The 16,894-nt window shown below is 34.4% G+C and overlaps 1 protein-coding gene and 1 long non-coding RNA gene across 2 annotated transcripts in view; one reads left to right on the top strand and one right to left on the bottom strand.

Annotated features, from left to right (window-relative positions):
* Positions 1–16,894, top strand: part of CNGB3 (cyclic nucleotide gated channel subunit beta 3) — a 143,173-nt gene that overhangs the window by 29,266 nt on the left and 97,013 nt on the right.
* Positions 1,569–4,239, bottom strand: LOC119866738. Its single transcript, XR_005381191.1, has 3 exons — positions 4,049–4,239; positions 2,543–2,709; positions 1,569–1,684 (listed from the first exon to the last, which is right to left on the bottom strand). It is a non-coding gene; the product is annotated as an uncharacterized LOC119866738 (long non-coding RNA).

Here is a 16,894-nt window from a genome sequence, read left to right as displayed (position 1 = left end):
GGCAGCCTTGACTCGAGCGATTTACATTTTTCTTTTCTTCTAGACCAGCACTTTGCAATGGCTCCATCAATGCCTTATAGCTAAGTTTTCAGCATCCCTTGCTAACAATATAAAAAAATAGTCTAATGGATTTTCCTCCCCTTCTGTCCCTATCATAAACACAATCCTTTAATAATTTGCAATAAGTTTTAACTACTAGAAACAATAAGAAACAGTATTTTTATAGCATTTTTTCATAGTATATTTTACACCCATTCACTGTGACAAATCTGAACAAATGGCATAAAAGGAAAGTAAAAATCATTCATAATTTCAACACTCAGATATATTTTTCAACTCACTCTTTGTTGAAAAGTATGAATGAATGAATGAATGAATGAATGAATGAACAAGTTCATAGGGTAAGACCAAAACAAGGCTTTACTTGGTTGTACAAGCTCCCTGGCAGTATGCAATAGTCTGCTCAGCAATGGCTCCTACCGTGCAATAGACTGCTGAACCAAAGCATGGATTAAGTTAAGAAAAAGAGGCACAGCAGTAGTCAGTCACAACAAAGCTTGAACAGGATTCAGAACTGCCTTTGAGCATGTCAAGTTTTGTAGCCATAAACATGCGCTTACACTGCCCTCTAGTGCCCTCCTACTAGATGTAATGCAGCAGCATACATTATTGGAATAATTGTAAAGCTGAAAAGAGATCAAAGGAAAACAATGACCAAGGGGTAGAAGAAATGACCAGAAAAGAAATTCAGTTGTGTACACTCATTTAATTACTATTATGGAAAAATAAATAACCAGAAAACTCTTATTTTCTTCTCCTTCTCAGCCCATCCCCATCTCTCTTTTCCAATACAATACACACGTTTTCCATTCTGACCATGCCTGTAAATGCAAGTTGGAAAGGATCCCTGTAACAAAACTATGAATAGAATTATATGTTATTATAAATATTTGGATATATATGACAGACTAATTAGCCTTGTTTGAAATAGGAATCTGATTAATAGACAAAGAATAAAATAGTAAAGGAAAATGAAGATTATTCAAAGAAATGTGTTACGTGGTGAGGTATTTGACAGGGAGTATGTTGAGATCCTCCTATCAGGCCAAAGAGACAAATAGATTTCAGGCAAATGAAACTTCAAACAAAATTAATTTTCAAAAACTAAAGCTAATCTTTATCAAATATATGGAGAACTATCTAAGCTGGAAAATGAAGAAAAATGTGCTAATTCACCTAAACCAAAATTAAAATTTCTCTCTATATTAAATAGAGAAAAATGTTTGGAGATATATATATATATATATAACATATGAAATTCCTACAAAGAGATAAGAAAAAGAATATAACCTCAAAACCAGCAATTAGAAAGTGAAAAGAGTGACTTACAGGTAAATGTAAGTTTACCTGCAGGGTAACCAAAACCTGCTAATTAAAATTACAAATTTGCCTACCAAATTAGCAAAATGTTGTTAAGCGAATTTCTAGTATAGAAAAGAGACGGTAAAATAGATATTCTCAAATGTTTGTGAACTCACCTTTAGAAAAACAACATGTATCAGAATTCTTAGAAGTAGTCATATCCCAAAATATTCAGTGCTACCCATTTTTGAGAATTTATTTTAAGGAAATATTCTTAAATGTGTAAAAAACTTCATGTTCAAAGATGATATTGCAAGATTATCTGTAATGATACAAAATGTATAAGCATCTTAAATGATAGAACAAAACAGGGGAGCCTTACAAACTGCACCACTGGTGGGTTCTGTCACACTGCAGATGGGATTATAGAATCAGTGATCTTCTCAGCCCTCAAAGATAACAACAGAGTCTGTCTATATGGCCAGACCCTCAGGACAGTTGCCACTGGGCTCAAGCTTCATCTGTTCTCAAGTGCCTTAAAAATACTCATTTTCTAGTGTGCCATGATATCAAAAAAGATTAGAAAGCATTTTACAGTATATACATTAAATGTGGTTATTATGTAACCATTAAAATATTTACAAGGAAATTCTAATTTTACAAAAATCTTGTATTATTAATAATAAAAAGAATAGAGGTTCATACATATCACCTAATCTCAAATGTTTTCAACCTGTATATGGAACAAAAACTTAAAGAATACACCAAAATGCTAATGATATTCTTTGACTAGTACACCTAAAACTCCTGTTTTCTTTATTCATTTTTCTGTGTTTCCTGTGTTTTCTGTGTTTCCTGTCTTCAATAATGACTAGGTGGTTATTTTTAATAATTAAAAAATAATTTAAGATCTTTAACTTTAAAATACATAAGAGTACAAAAAATACTGCAGAGGAATGACCATTTCCGACTGATTATCTATTGAGCAATTAAAAAAAAAAATCTACCATGAAATGGCATGATAGTGATTGTCTAGCAAGAGAGCTATTTTAAATTACCTCAAGAAGTCAACAAAGGATCCATCCTGAAAGACTGGATAAGTATCTAAATGGATACAATGTACAGAGGATTCCTGTTTCAGTAGAATTAAAACACTTTTGAGATGTTCTTCAAAGCTTACCTTCTGCACCCCAATTCATAAAAATTATGGATTATTCTTGATGAATTCTATTATATTACCAATGTTGACTATTTTGCCATTTTAGACTCAAAAATTTGAAGTTCCAGTCTGTACTCTGTTTTCTTCTGCTTGCCAGAGAGTTTTCTATAGCCAGTGAACATCTGAATCTAAAAGAAAAGAGGGATAGATACTCTATGCATAAATTTGAATTTAGATAATTATTAGCCCATAGATGGTAAAATAGGAAAAAAGTTCATTTTCATAGATTATCAAAGTAGAAAAAAATGAAGCATTCTTTCCAGGCTGAGGAGGCAGGGATATTAGTAGAGTCTAAGATTCAATATTTGCAATATTTTTTTATATCTTAAATTACATTGAATATGACAATTATCCAGAAGCCAATCAATAATCCAGATTAGGAAACACTCCTTCACTTTTAGTATACCGGTCTATCTACTTTGAGGCTCTACTGGTTTTGATTCGTGTCATAACCTAAAGGTATTGAAAGTGGGGAGAGAGGGGAATCCCTGAGTGGCTCAGCGGAGATCCCTGGGTGGCTCAGTGGTTTAGCGCCTGCCTTTGGCCCAGGGCGCGATCCTGGATCCTAGAGTCCCGGGATCGAGTCCGGTGTCGGGCTCCCTGCATGGATTCTGCTTCTCTCTCTTCCTGTCTCTCTCTCTCTCTCTCTCTCTCTCTGTCTGTCTAAAATAAATAAATAAATAAATAAATAAATAAATAAATAAATAAATCTAAATTTTAAAAAAAGTGGGGAGAGAAAAATATTAGAATTTAAGCAGTTTAATCTTGTTAATTGTAACTGAGAGATTTTTTTTTATAAATAGAAAATAGCACTAAAGATATGTCTTACACTAAGAAAAATTACCAGAATTTTTACTACAACTACTTTTTAAATACAACTAGCTGAAAATATTTATTTAAGGAAATTCCCTAGTGGTAAATTTCCAATATGGTCAGTTAAGTGGTGCTGAGTATATGTGTTTAAAAATGGCAAAAAATATACTTTAATAATTTCCAAGATGTTATATAAATGTCCTAGACAGAGCTAAGTTAATTACTGACAAAATTTTTAGCACAAAGAATTTCAGACGTTTATATACATATATATTGCTTCTCATAGAATATTGTCTTATTCTGTAGTAATTAGTTATAGAAATGCTTAGGCCTCCTTTTTTGAAGATGAAATAAAAAATTATAACAATTAAGTGTATTTTGTATTACAAAAGCAAGAAATTTAACATGTTAAAAAATTTGTGAATGTCTTACTATTTTATTTTTGGCTTTATTTGGATTGAAAGAGGAAGGGAAGAAGGAAGGAAGGGATAGAGTGAAAAAGGGAGAAAGGAAAGAAGGAGGGAGGGAAGGAAGAAGGTCATGAGCATTGTACAAAAAAACAAAAATAAGAAAGCAACTGTACAAATTTAGCAAAAGAGATTTAACAAGATGAGATTTGAAAATATGGAAAATTAAACTTTTATCCAAACTCACAGCAGTTTTCAAACAATGAAAGACTTGAAAGCTTTCAGTAGTTCTTCCTTGTATTGATTGTTGTAGAGGACATTATTTGTCCTGGGTCAGCATCATATATAATATTCAACAAGTATCAGAAGGATTAATAAAATAGTCCATCAAAAACGGTACTCATACATGGTATTTTGACATTCCGTAGTCTTAATTCTATTTTTATTTGTAAAATAAGAGCCAATTAATTAAATTAGTAATAATTACACCAATATAAGATAATAATGAAAATTATTTTTAAATTCTGTTATAATTTCTAATATGAAAAAATGTATTAATTTTCAAAGAGGAGTATGATTTAGAATCTGGAAACTGTAGAACACACAGTTAAATATGAATTCCTGGCAGAACTCTAGAATGTATTGTTAAACATGATTTTTGAGCACTTAGAAAATGAAATGGTTGTCTCTGGATAGCAAATAGAGGTCGCTAGTAAACAAGTACAGTTAACTTCATTTTAGAGAAGATTTTGACAGTCTCAACTTTTTTTTTTTTTTTTTTTTTTTTTTGGTGACTAAGATAAAGCCATAGATGATAAAGCCCCAAATCTATGAATAAAATAAAATAATACAGGAAAGCTGATACACTTGTGATAGGGTAAAAAGAATAGTAGATTGGAATAATAGATTAATGGCACTAACAAATGGCACTAAAAGAACTTGATTCTATTCTTTATTCTTCCACTTACTGTTTTTTAGACCTGGACAAAGCTCTTATTTTGCTAGAATCACAGTGTCCTCACTGAAAAAGGAGAATAATTATATGAGCAGCCTTATTCATGGGGTTATAAGAATCAAATGGGTTGAGAAAAATACAGCATAGGGAATAGAGTCAATAATATTATAATAACATTAAATGGTGACTACATTTATTTTGGTGAGCACTGAGTAATGTACAGAATTATTGAATCACTATGTTGTACACCTAAAACTAATATAACATTGTATGTCAACTATTCTTCAATAACCAAAAAATGGTGAAAACTCTTTTAAAATCATGAAGTGTGATTCAAATATATTTTAATATACCAGAAAGAGATATAGAGTTCCAAATAAAAATTTAAAGTATTAAATCACTTGAATATAGCTGAGAGAGAGCCACATAGAAATTGCTGGGAGACTCAGTCAAAGAGAATGACTAAATATGAGCCCAGTATTTTTAAAACAAAAATAATAACAATAACATAATAACAATGCATAGTACCACTCTTATTTGTGTTAATTAAAACTTACCTACAGTATCGTTTGCTTCTTGGCATCACTTCTTAAAAGGAATTCTGACAAAATAGAATGCTTCCAGAGAAAGGCACCCACAGTGATGATGAAGGAGTCTCAATATCATGCCACATGAAAACATCCTCAATAACATGCTATCCTAGCAAAATAAGACTCATGATGGGAAGGAAATGATGATTGTCTTCAGATACATTAGTCCACTTTATGGAAGATGGATTATATTTGTCTTGTGTAGTTTCAAAAAACAAACTTAAGATCAATGTATGAAATTTGCCTTATTTTAGTTCATAATAAAAGTTTCCCAGTTAAGAGAATGAAAAGACAAGCCACAAATTGGAAGAAAATATTTCCAAACACAAATCTGATAAAGAATTATTAACCAAAACATACAAAGAATTCCTAAAACTCAACAATGAAAAAGCAAACAACCCCATTATCCAAAACCACAAAAAAGATAAAAGATCTGAGCAGACACCTCACTAAAGAAAATATACAGGTGGAAAGTAAGCATACGCTTGACATCATCTGTCATGGAGAACTGCAAATTAAAACAGAGAGATGCCACTACACATCTATTGAATGGCAATACCAATGCATTCAAGGATGTAGAGCAATGGGAATTCTCAATCACTGCTGGTGGAAATGCAGAATGGTACAGACGCTGTAGAACACTATATAGGAGTTTCTTACAAAGCTAAGCATAATCTGACCATACGACCCAACAAGCACACTCCTAAACACTCAAATAAATTGAAAACTTATGTCCACAAAAACCCTGCACACAGATATTTATGGTGGTTTTATTCATAATTGCCAAAAGTTGAAAGCAACTAAGATGTCTCTCAACAGGTGAATGGATAAATAAACTGTGTATGTCTACAGAATGGAATATTATTCAGTGATAAAAGGAAAGATATCAAGCCACAAAAAGGCCCAAAGGAAACTTTAATTCATATTCCTAAGTTTAAGAAGCCAGGCTGAAAACACTACACACTGTATAATTCTAACTATATGACATTCTAGAAGGCAAACTATAGGGACCTTAAGAAGACCATAGGTTGCCAAGCATTCAGGGGAGGGAAGAAGGGATGAATGGGTGAAACATGGAATTTTAGGACAATGAAACTATTCTGTATGATATTGTAATGGTGAATTCATATTGTTATACATTTGTCAAAACCTACAAATCTGTATAACACAAAAAGTAAATCCTAAACTAAACTGTGGACTTTAGTTAATAATAATGAATCACTTTTCATTCATCAGTTGTAACAAATATACCACACTAATGCTAATGCACACTATTAGAGGAAGCTGTGGGGTGGAGTGGGTGTAGATATATCAGAGAAGCTCTCTGTACTTTCTGTTCAGTTTGCTTCTAAATCTAAAACTGCTCTGAAAGGTAAAGTCATTTGGAAAAATAATAATAAAGTCTGTACAATTTTTACTTAAATCTTCCCAGTAATGAAAGCTACTCATATATGAAATGGGCTGCTTGCAATGACAACAATCACTATACTTAAAGTTCAAAGAGAGATCAAATGACCATCCTTCCTGGATGAGGTAGATTTCTTTCTTAGTGCGAAGTGTTACACTACATGACCCCTAAAAACCTTATTAGACCACTCTAATTCATTAGAAATGGTCAGGGTGCAGCTCTCATCAAATTACTTCATTTTGCTTCTCACTACTTCTAAAGCCATCGGGAATGCCTATATTTCCACCTCTCTCTCTCTCTCTCTCTCTCTCTCTCTCTCTCATAATTCTCACAGTAGTGGGAGGGAAGAGTTGTTTGTATGTGTCTGATAGCAAAACCTTGCTCCCCTTCCAGGCATACCACAAACTGCCTTCTTTTCAGCCACAAATATGAATCACTGATATTCTAGTTGAATTGATCTGTTTGGTTAGGATACCATGCTTTTTCTTAGATAAAAATTACCCTAAAATTGATTTGTAAATAAGACATTTCTTCTTATACTTCATACCCAAGGTTAAGCATCTGGGTCTATGAAGAGCAAGAATTCCTAAGATGCAAAAAGAATAGTATTTGCTAGCTCTTTTTTCCCAGCAATATGTGAACTTTGGTATATCTTAACAATTGAGGTGTTACCCTTTGAAAATCCACTAAACATTCCAGACATTTTCTCTAGAAAAATATATATGCACATTTTAAAAATTCCATGCAATTTCAGGGGTTCATGGAATTTCTGAAAACAATACAAGAACTGTTAGGTAGCCCATGATCCTGGAGTTAAGAACCCATACAGGAGTATATTCAATACATAACTTGATAGTTCCCATCTCTGACCTTTGCTCACAATATTTTTCCACTAATATGCCCTCCCACCTGCCTTCTGCTGGGCCACCAATTCTACTGTCTGACCTCTTTATAACTAACCAACTTCACATTTAAATACCAACCAAAACATTCCTCTTCTGATCCTTTCTTTAACTCCTATGAGACCAAACTCGTTCCTATCCCCGTGTTCCTTCTCCCTCTCTTGGTCCCATACTTTCCTCCATTATTTAAACCCACATACTTATTGTAATAATCTCAAACCTGTTTGCTTTGTGAAGTCTTGTCTGGCAATTCTTTCCTTATCACTCATTGTGAATATCACCCAATTCTGTAAATGTGTTAATATTCATAGGGTTTTTAAATTTTTGATAATAAATTATTAAGAAGAAGTAATGTGACTTACCTCCTTAGTATACCCAAATACCTATCTCATAACCGGTACTCCATAAACACGTGATCACTTCTCCTTTGCATTTAATATACTATCATTTAATGTAATATTGTAATGTTACAGTATTAGTAATAATTAGTTACTAGTTGAATAAATGAGTTGATGGTGGATTTTTTTAAAAAATTGATTGAAGTGAAATTCATTCACATAACATAAAATTAACCATTTTAAAGAGAACAATTTTAGTAGCATCTAGCACACTCAATGTTGTTCAACTGCTATCTCTAGAGTCAAAAAATTTCTATCACTTTAAAATCTTTTACCCACTTAATAGTTTCTTGCCATTCACTCCTCCCCTAAGCTTTTAGTATCCGTTGATCAGTGTTCAGTCCCTCTAAATTCATCTATTCTGGATATTTCATCTAAATGGAACCATATAATATGTGACTTTTTATGACTGGCATCTTCCACTTAGCATGTTTTCAAGGTTCATTCATGTTGTGGCATGTATCAGTACTTCTTTCTTTTTTATGGCCGAATAATATTCTATTGTATGTATATACTATATTTGTTTATTCATTCACCTACTGATGGACAGTTTGGCTATTTCCATCTTTGCACTATTATAAATATGATTATTATACATGCTTGTACATGTACTTGTTTAAATACCTGTTTTCCATTATTTGAGGTTTACACCTAAGAGTGAAATTGTAAGATCATGTAATAATTCTGTGGTTAACTTTTTGAGGACCTGCCAAAGTGTTTTCCACAGACCCTGACCCACCTTATATTCCCAATAATGTACAAGGTATAAGGGTTCCTATTTCTCCACAACCTTGCCAACACCTATTTTCCACTATTTTTATTATATACACCCTACTGGGTATTAAGTGGTACCTCAGGATAATGGCTTTTAAAACATTTGGCTGTTTTGGACACATCTCTGACATCTACAGAGGTGAATTTACTGTGAAGCTGATAAAACTTGTGTTTCAGAAACCTTTACTGAAGACTCTGTGTTGAAATTAGATTTCATAATTTTTATTCTTCTTTAAAAGAGCCCTATAAATTACAAAGGTTTCCAGCCCCCACAAAATTTGAATTTCCCCTACACACAAGTACATAGGACTATCCACTGTTCATGAGATTAACAAATATACCCATCTCCATGTATGGTGGTATATTCTTTTGTTTCCAATGTCACCATACTTAACTTAAAGGCTTTACGACAAGTATCACCTGAGTAACAAATTTAAGAACCTAGTATTCCAGGTAGCATGGCAGGAACCATAATAATCCCAGTCACTTATTATTTGCATGATACCGTGAGTCCTGGTTATTGCTAGAAAGCCAAACATAAATTTGTTTCCAAAAGGATACATACATAATTCTTCTAACAATTACCTCTTCTCAAATATCAAATTAAAAAGAACAGAGCCATAGACTGCAGTATTTTTAAGCTATACTGTCTTTTACTTTACTTTTGCAGTTTGCTTGTAGTCAATAGGATGATTCTATCTTATTCACTAACAGAAATCAAGTAGCAAATGCAAATTTATATGACTATTGATGTCTCTGATTTACATAAAAATCTGTAATGCACATTCAAAATCTGTACTGACTACAAATAGATCAAATAGTGAGCTCCTTCAACCATGCCCATATGATTTATGAGTAAGTTTTACTGCTATGTGCTGTTATGCCCTTCAGAAACTAGGTTATTCGAATTGAATATTCAGTGTAATACAGTATGTGACAGACTATACAAATTATTTGCACAAGACAGGGTAAGTAATTTTGACCGTAAAATTTGATGATAATGTTCATCAGGAGAGTGGCCTGCCTCTCTGAATAGGCTTGAAAATTTATGTTACAGTACCATATGGTGTTCTTGGTTTTCCACATTTTCCTCTTGAAGATTCAAGTGTTCTTCCATCTTTTATCATAATTTTATCCTACGCAAAATATTAGCTTTACCTTGCATGTAAGCAAACTAAGTTTAAGTGACTATCATTAAATTTTAACAAATTCACCTTCCAGTTTGTATGCTAGAGTAGGACCCAAATGAACAGATTCTCACGCAGTTGCATTCCATGTACCTTAAAAGTTCTCTACTTTTTAAGAGAAGATGTTCACTGTCAGACTAGTTCAGTTTTTTAAAATCAAAATACTCACCTATTAAAGATCAACAAACATTGAGTTCTAATTATTTCCAGTTCTCTCTTCTATGGATTTGCCATAATTTGCTTATAACCTTCTATCACCTATTTTCATGTATGACTTCTCAATCAGACAGGTTGGGCCTCAGTTAATCTGAAAAGAGATATAATAAACTCTACCTCAGTGAGTTTTGTAAGAATCATGTGTGATATTAGCATTCAAGAAAAGTGAGGACTTTCTGACCTTCCTTTAAGAAGAGAAAGAGGATACTTTTAAGCCAAGGCAAAAGTGCAGCTCCTACCAACATTTTACAGATTTAAACTTGCAAGACTACTATTTGTGGAACAATGTTTCTCATACCTTAATGTACATACAGATGATCCAAACAGCTTGTCAAGATGAAGATTCTGTTTTAAAAGTTCTGGGGCAGGGCCTGATATATTGTTTCTGAGAAACTTTTAGGAGATGCTGATACTATAGATCGGCAGACCACTCTTGAGTAGCAAGATTATAGAACTCCCATGTTTCTACCTAAGTATGCTGAACTTAACTAAGCAGGTATGATGTTTTTTTTCACATTAGTGATTTTGTTTAATTTAGAATAATCATGGATTAATATACAGTTGTAAGAAATTATATAGAAAGTTCCCACATACCCTATAATCAATGGTAATATCTTACAAGACTATAGTACAATGTTACAACCAGGAAATTAACAGAGATAATCAGATTTCTCCAGTTTTACTTGTATTCATCTGTGGGTTTGTGTGTTTTATGTAATGTTACTGTGTGTTTAAATTCTTTCTTCCACTGTCAAGATACAAAACAATTCCATCAAGGATTTCTCCTGGAAAGGATTTGCCCTTTTATAACCGCATGCATCTCATACCTATCTCTATCCTATTCTCTCCCTTCCTCCTGACAATCACTAATGTGTTCTCCATCTCTATAATTTTGTCATTTCAAGGACATTATATAAGTAGAATCATAGATAGTATTTAACCTTTAGTTATTCACTTTTAATCAGTGTAATTTCCTAGAGATCATTCAAGTTGTTGTGTGCATCAGTAATTCATTCTTTTTTGTTTGTTTCTGAGTAGTATTCCATTATATGGCTGAACCATAGTTCAGCCATTCAGTCATTGAAGGACATCTGAGTTGTTTCCAGTATTGGGTTATTACAAATAAAGCTGCTATGAACATTTGTGGAAAGGTTTTTGTGTGAGCACAAGTTCTTAGTTCTCTGGGATAAATGTCCAACATATCATATGATAATTGGATCATATAATTGCATGTTTATTTTTCTAAGAAACTGCCAAATTGTTTTCCAGAGTGATTGTACTATTTTACATCCTAACCCGCAAAGTATGATCCAGTTTCTCCATATCCTTGTCAGCATTTGGTGAGGTCACCATTTTTTATTTTAGCCATTCTGACTTGTGTGTGCAGATAATCTCATTGTTGTTTTATTTTTTTTTTCATTGTTGTTTTAATTAGCATTTCCTAATAGCCAATGACACTATACATCTTTTCATGTGCTTTTTGCCATTTGAATATCCTCTTCCATGAAATGACGGTTCATGTCTTTTCCTCACTTTATTATCAAATTTTTATTTTCTTTAAGATTTTTTATTTTACAGAGAGAGAGGGAGAGAGAGCTCACATACACACACCTGCATGTGAGTTGTGGGGGAGGGCTGAGGGAGAGATTCTTCAAGCAGACTCCCTACTGAGTGTGGATACCCATGTGGGGATCAATCTTATGACCCTGAGGTCATGACCTGAGCTAAAACCAGAGTGGGATGCTGAACCAACTGAGTCACTGACGTGCCCCAAATTATTTTTATTTTTTGCTGTCAAGCTTTAGTATTATTTATATATTCTAGGTACTAGATCTTTCTTGGAGATATTGTTTGAAAATATTTTCTCCCATGGTATTTCTTATCTTTTCATCCTCCTAATAGGATTTTTTCATAGAGCAAAAGTTTTTAATTTTTTTTTTTTTTTTTTTTTATTTATGATAGTCACACACAGAGAGAGAGAGGCAGAGACACAGGCAGAGGGAGAAGCAGGCTCCATGCACCGGGAGCCCGACGTGGGATTCAATCCCGGGTCTCCAGGATCGCGCCCTGGGCCAAAGGCAGGCGCCAAACCGCTGCGCCACCCAGGGATCCCAAAAGTTTTTAATTTTAATTTGGTGTAGTTTTACAACTTTTCTTTCTGTAGATTATGCTCTTGGTGTCAAATTTAAGAACTCTTTGCCTAGCCCCAGATCCAGAAAAGTTTCTTCTACTTTTTCTAAAAAGTTTTATAATTTTATGTTTTTGCTTTTTTTTTTTTTTTTAAGATTTTGTTTATTTATTTGAGACAGACTCAAAGAGAGCGGCAGAAACATAGGCAGAGGGAGAAGCAGGCTCCCTGCAGGGAGCCCGATGCAGGCCTCCATCCCAGAACCCTGGGATCATGACCTGAGCCAAAGGCAGACACTCAACCACTGAGCCACCCAGGTACCCCTATAATTTTATGTTTTATACTTAAGTTTATGATCCATTTTGAGTTAATTTTTGTATAAAGTCTGAGATTTAGGTTGAAATTCACTTTTTTGCCTTAGATGTCCAGTTGCTCAAGAATCATTTGTCAAAAGGGCTTATCCTTCCTCCTTTGAAGTGCTCTTGCACTTTTGTCAAAAGTCAGTTGGTGTGTTTTTAATGATGGCATGAATGTCCTACAGGTCTGTCCCCAGCAGTAGATAACTGAGAGCAATCAAAACCATGGCAGTGTCCCAGTCAGTACAAATTTCTTTATGAAAATATAATTACTATCAGAGAAGGAAATCTATTATAGTCTGCTTAGATCTTAAGGAAAGTTCCAATGTAGAGCCAAGTTATTAGCACTGTTCTCTCACTGAGTTTCAGCAGTTACCAACAACTTGTCATTTCATTTTGCTTTTTACTAACCTACTTCTAATAGACACTCCATCCTTTCATTTAGTAGTTTAAAAGTCAAAATTATTTAAATTTTATCCATATGCCTAGCCACCTTCTTGAACATATTTAGTTTGGCTCTTTAGTGCTTCAGATCAATTTGATGTCTTTTCCTGGCAGTAAGAAGGAAGAGAAGAAGCCATGAATTCAGCACTTGAAGTATCCCTTAAATACATGCACTGTCTTCTCCTTTATGTCAACATAAAACTGAATATTCATTTGCCATTATTATTTATTAGATACTGTTAATTCTCTACCTGGGATATAAATGGTGTATCTCTCTGCTTTCAGAGAAAAGAAGCTGTGCAAATATTTTCAAATCAAGGAACTGTATCCCTGCTAACCATTTATTACTCACTCTTAAGGAGGAATCTACCCAAGAACTTTGCCCTGTCAGACCCTGAACGTCCTGAATTTCCAGATAGGCAGGGACTGGGAGCCTGGTGCTCTAGGGCTCTAAGAGCTAACTACAATTACAAAGAGGCCATCAGAGTGTAGACTTCTATTCTGCAGTCTTGTGCCCATTGTGCAGAACTGTGACCTAACTATGTGCTGGAGATAAGCACTCTGACTTCTCCCTTTCCTAGTCTGATTTCCTTACTATATCTGCTTTCTCTGAGGATCTCCTGTAATTTTGCTTCATCAACTCAGTCTTGGTTTCTCTCTTTCTACAAATTGCCTCTCTTCACATTTAAATTTTGAATTAATCCAAATGGAACTCCTTCCTGCCAAGAGCTTTCCACATACATCTCCAGTAGCATCCCTTTGAGAGAAACCAATCTCTTCTCTGAATCATGAGATTCTGCTTCTGTCTCCAGGCCACAGCCACATACACTGCTGCCAAGGCAATGACAAGTCTGCCTCAGGGTAATTGACATTTGTTTGGGGGAGTTGAAATAGTTCCACATCCCCCTTGTCACATCTGCTTCTTGCTATCTACTGTCTCATTCTCAATCTTCTCAAAGCAGAAATTGCTAATCTAGTCAGAACCCAAGACACTGATCTGCTATGTTTTAGTAGTGATTGGGATTCCTAAGCCTTAAAGGCAAGAAACCAGACCCTCAGGCAAGAAACCAGTCCCTTACCCTTTCTCTGGGTTTTATTTTTTTTTTTTTTTTCCTCTTCTGTGCAATAAATCCATCTGGGTATGGATTACTTCTTAGGGAAGATTTCCACTCAAGATGAGAAGATGGGTAAGTAGACTCACAATCTGACCTATGAAATAGCATACTCCCCTTAGCATTTGGTTCCCAATATTAGATTCAGGGAAAGATTTTAGAATCTACTTTAGCCTCAAGGCCTAAATTGAATTTCTCAATAGAGATTTTGCCAGAGCTCTACATTCTCTACTAACTAAAATTCCAACTCCTTCATCTTCTTCCTCTTTTTAAACCTTTTACCTTTTAAATTATATTCCTAATGTCAAAGGAAGAGGCCACCATGTAATACCTGACACAAAAATTGAATCTGTTGCTAAGCCAGGCAGAGCTATACTTGGAAGGTAAAGGCTCCCAGAATAAATCTGAAAGCTGATTTTGTATAGTGTTTGGCAGCATGGAGTTCAAGGAAAACTCATTTTCCCTTAGAAATTTTGAGATGCTAAAAAAAAAAAAAAAAAAAAAAAAAATTTGAGATGCTGCTTTATTAGCTTCTAGTATCCAGTAGTGCCAATGAGAAATCTGATGCCAATCTAATGCTTCTTTATTTATAGGGATTTTTTTTTTCACCTCTAGAAGCTCTTAACACTTTTCTCTTTAATTTTAGTGTACTGGATCTTATAATGGTATGATGAGTTTGTGTTTTATTTATCTCGCTTGCATTTGGTGACCTTTTACAATATGAAGACTTGCATATTTCAGTTGTGGAAAAAGGTTTTTCCATAGTATTTTTCTTTGTTTTTATTGGGGTTTTTTGGGGGAGGGAGTGGTGATCAAACTTTTTATCTCCAAGTTTCTAATTGATTCTCTTTCAAAATAACATATTCCAGTTAACATAAAATATATAATGTTAAGTTTTTTAGTAACTAGACCGAAATGAGACCGCCAAGGCAAGCAAGGGTCCAAGAACAGATTTTATTGCAGGCACCCTCCGGCGAGGTTCCATGACTCACGGGGGAAAGAGAGTGAGTCGGGGAAGTCGCGCCAAGACAAGGTGGTAGGGGGTTTACATAACATTGTAAGGCAGAACGGTTTCCTATTGGTTGGCTCATATGCAAAGGAAGGATTGCAATTCGACCAATCAAAGGTGACTTCCTCCTCTGGGGTTTGAAGGGCATTGGGTTCGGTTGGGGAAGTCCAAAGGAGAGGTGTAAGGGTCTGCTCAAGCTGTCGTCCCAAGTGGAGGTGGTGACAGGAACCTCAGCCATTTTGGCGTATCCGCTATCTTGAGGAGTTTCCCTTCCCGCCTGGCCCCAACATATAACTTCTCTTATCTCTATCTCTAGTTATTGTCTATTTTATTCATTTCCTCAGGTATTAGTTTTTCTGTTTGTTTACAACAGTTTACAATTAGTTTTCTGTTTCCATCTGTTAGTGCTTCTGATAAAATTGATTCTGCACAATTGTTTGCTAATTCTTGGCTTATGTGATGATCTTTGTACTTGAAATTCCTCATAACTTATGTAGATCAGTAGTGTACAGAAAGGGAGCCATAGGAGTGGTCTACCCTAGGAGTAGATGTATTTTATCACCAACATTGTTCAGGATTATCAGCATATAGTGATAATAAAGTGACCCAACTTTCAGTCTTTTATAGCTTTTATTAAATTGGCTGCAGCCAAACCTCCCCCTTTTACTGCCTGCACCTAGAGAAAATCATTCCCACCCAACCCCCTCTTATTCTATCTCCTCACCTCACTCCACCATTGCTGTGGATTCCATTCCATATACTATATTCTTTCTCCAGTGATTGTGGGAAAGAGCACATTGCCAAGAAGTAGAACACTAACTTATTATCTGGGCAGAGAGTCCCCCATTTCTTCCTCCTCTTGCTATTCATGTGGGGCACAGCTCTGCTTTTCCAGCCCAAATCCCATCTCACTGACACATCCTGGTAATCAGTTTTTGAATTAAAAAAAGAACAAAACAGCAATTTATTCAGAAGAAACTAAGTAAGAATAAAATCTGAGGGTATATGTAAAATGAAAGAGATGACTAGTAACTAAACAATCTTTAAAGCCAGAGTGCCTGGCTGGCTCAGTTGGTAGAGCGTGTGACTCTTGATCTCAAGGTCATGAGTTTGAGTCCCATAATGGGTATACAGATTACTTAAAAAAATGTTTGTTTTAAATGATCTTTATCATAGATAAAAGATAAGATAACATGATAAGATAACATGCCCTATGGTCCATATAGGACATTATCTTTTCTGAAGCAATTTAAGTGCACAATAAATATCCATTAAATAAATGAATGAAACATTAAAAATGCACCTTCAGACTTTCTCAAGACACCAATTTTCAGGAACATTTTGTGAGCACACCATTTGACTCTTTCGGACTGCTACTATATGGAAAAAATGATGAAAACATAGTTGTTACTAACTTTACTTTCAAAAAATACCTGAAATATTTGGAGATTTTAACATGCTTATTGACATGAAACATATTAGTACTATGATTATTTTGTTTACATTTTTTTAAGATTTTATTTATTTATTCATGAGAGACACAGAGAAAAGCAGAGAACTTACAGATTAACAGAAGAAAAGATCTAGAGAGTCGACTGCTAGCAAGGGTTCACA

The sequence above is a fragment of the Canis lupus genome, chromosome 29, assembly GCF_011100685.1.
Source record: "Canis lupus familiaris isolate Mischka breed German Shepherd chromosome 29, alternate assembly UU_Cfam_GSD_1.0, whole genome shotgun sequence".
Taxonomy (NCBI): Eukaryota; Metazoa; Chordata; class Mammalia; order Carnivora; family Canidae; genus Canis; species Canis lupus.
Note: the sequence above shows the minus strand (reverse complement) of the source record. Positions and strands in the feature narration are given on the sequence as shown.